This window comes from Pteropus vampyrus, unplaced genomic scaffold (assembly GCF_000151845.1).
Source record: "Pteropus vampyrus isolate Shadow unplaced genomic scaffold, Pvam_2.0 Scaffold129, whole genome shotgun sequence".
Classification (NCBI taxonomy): Eukaryota; Metazoa; Chordata; class Mammalia; order Chiroptera; family Pteropodidae; genus Pteropus; species Pteropus vampyrus.
This window is the reverse complement of record NW_011888910.1, coordinates 330,344-333,250: the sequence shown is the minus strand read 5'-3', so window position 1 is coordinate 333,250 and position 2,907 is coordinate 330,344. Positions and strand designations below refer to the sequence as shown.

The following is a 2,907-nucleotide window of genomic DNA, read 5'->3' as shown; positions in this document are numbered from 1 at the left end:
AAAATGGAAATGTCAGCATTTGCACATTTTTGGGGACCCATCTTGGCAGCATATCAGCATGTTGATGCATTCCTCCACTAGTCCCTGTGACTATTCACTCCCCGTGTCTACAGCTTATGAGGTTCTGTGATCTGTCTTCAGTCATAGAGACTTTCAGGAAAAAAACCTACTCATAGCTCTCTAATTTCAAAAGTAGACGATAAATGAATGTAATCACATAATTATTATTTTCTGTCATAAATAATTTTTTTATGAGGATGGCTTTCTTTGATATTTTAAGATGGTTGATATTTGTTTTAAAAATAGCACATTTAAAAACTTTTTATTGCAGCATAACTTGCCTACAGAAAAGTGTACAAATCATAAACATACATCTCAAAGAGATTTGACCAATAGAACACACCTGTGTAATTCTAATTTGCATCCAGATCAAGAAGTAACATTTCCTGCACCCCTCTGTAAGCCTTCCAGTCACGACCTATCCCAAAAATAACCACCATAGATTAGTTTTGCCTATTGTTGAACATTATCTAAATATAATCATATGGTACGTACTCCTTTAAAAGCATTTTTAAAGCTTTATTGAGGCATAACTGACATACAGTAAATCGTATATATTTGGAGTGTACAATTTGATGAGTTTTGACATATGAATACGCCCATGAAACCCATCACCCCCAAAGATTTCTTTTCTACCCACTCTTCTACTTCTTCCTCTCCTCCCCTCAGGCCACCGCTTTCTGTCACCACATATTAGTTTGCATTTTTTAGAATTTTTTATAAATGGAATTATACAAGTCTTTTTTTTTTTTTTTTGTCTTCATTCCCTATAATTATTTTGAGACTTATCCATGCTGTTATATCAATAGTTCGTTCCTTTTTACTGCTGAGTGGTATTCCATTGTATGGACACACCACAATTTCTTTATCCATTCACCTCTTTGTAAATATTTTTTGGCATGTTGCTTCTTTTGCTTAATATTATATTTGCGAGATTCATTTTTAGTAGGACATTTGTGATAGAAAAGGGGAAGTTATCAAATTCTGCACCAGAAAAGATGAATCATCACGGTCAAACCGGGCTGGGACTCAGTCTCGTAGCTCCATCGCCGCAGAGCTATCTGCTGGGGTCCTGCGATGAGCCCCAGCGCGCCAACGCGGACGGAGGACTGTGAGATGCTTCACATCTTTGGCATCGGCTCCTACGGTTGCTGCCAGAAGATCCCGGGGAAGAACATCGGCAAGATATTAGTTTGGAAAGAACTTGACTATGGCTCCATGACAGAAGCTGAGAAACAAATGCTTGTTTCTGAAGTGAATTTGCCTCATGAACTGAAACATCCAAACATTGTCCATTACTGTGATTGAATTATTGACCGAACCAACACAACACTGTACATTGTAACGGAATATGGCGAAGGGAGAAACCTGGCTAGTGTAATTACAAAGGGAAATAAGGAAAGACAATACCTACATGAAGAGTTTGTTCTTCGAGTGATGGCTCAGTCGACTTTAGCTCTAAAGGAATGTCATAGACGAAACCATGTGGCATGGTGGTCATACCAAGCTACATTGGGATCTGAAACCAGCCAATGCTTTCCTAGATGGCAAGCAAAACGTTAAGCTTGGAGACTTTGGGATAGCTAGAATATGAAACCATGATACGAGTTTTGCAAAAACGTTTGTTGGCACACCTGAACAAATGAATCGCATGTTCTACAATGAGAAATCGGATATCTGGTCCCTAGGTTGTTTGCCTTCTGAATTGTGTGCATTAATGCCTCCATTTACAGCTTTCGACCGGAAAGAATTGGCTGGGAAGATCTGAGAAGGCAAATTCAGGCGAATTCTATATCGTTTCTGATGAATTGAATGACATTATTACGAGGATGTTAAATTTAAAGAATTACCATCGACCTTCTGTTGAAGAAATTCTGGAGAATCCTTAGATAGCGGAGTTGGCTGCAGAAGAGCAAAGAAGAAATCCTGAGAGAAGGGGGCAAAGGTTAGCAGAACCAGAAAAGTTGCAGGATTCCAGCCCTGTATTGAGTGAGCTGAAACTAAAGGAAATACAGTACTGTAGCGAGAGCGAGCCCTCAAAGCAAGAGAAGAAAGACGGGAGCAGAAGAAATGAGAACTTTGTGTTCCTGAGAGATTGGCAGAGGATAAACTGGTGAGAGCAGAAAGTCTGTTGAAGATTACAGCCTGCTGAGGGAGAAGAATTCCTGTCTCTGGCAAGTAGGGCAGAACTTTTCGATCTTCAATCCTCAATAATCAAGAAGAAAGTCCATTTCAGTGGGGAGACTAAGGAGAACATCATGAGGAGTGAGAATTCTGAGAGTCAGCTCACCTTCAAAGCCAAGTGGAAAGACCTGAAAAAAAGGCTTCATGCTGCTCCGGTGCACGCTCAGGCCCCGTCAGACACTGAAAAAAATTACGAGAGCAGACAGATTCCCGGCATGCGCTAGCCTAGCAAGAGACTCGGAGGCGTATGGTATTTAATATTGCGAACTCCTTAAAAATTGATATTCAACTGCTGTAGCTTGAGATACTCGGTTCTGTGAACCATGCCTTTTTGTACAGTAAGCACAATATTTTGGAAATGCTTTTATACTCTTCTTCAGCAGTACTTGTATAAAATGTCCATACCTTTCATTTTTCTTTCTTTTTTAAAGAACCCTTTATAGATAGAATGACACTTTCTTGCTTGGACTTTTAATCCTGTGTGTGATTACTGCTGGAACATGAAATGTTACATTCTAAGTGTTGGTGAAAAATAATGTTAGGAAAAAAATATTTACCTAAGAGTAGCACTTACTGAGAAGTTTTAAATGACTGAGTGGTGTGCTTACAATTGTCATGTCTAGATTTAGAATTTAAAGTCTGACGTTTTAAATGTTCTAGAGT

The 2,907-nt window shown here is 39.1% G+C and overlaps 1 pseudogene; it reads left to right on the top strand.

The window, feature by feature from the left end:
- Positions 1-1,137: 1,137 nt before the first annotated feature.
- Positions 1,138-2,468, top strand: LOC105296783 (annotated as a pseudogene).
- The last annotated feature ends 439 nt before the right edge of the window (positions 2,469-2,907 follow it).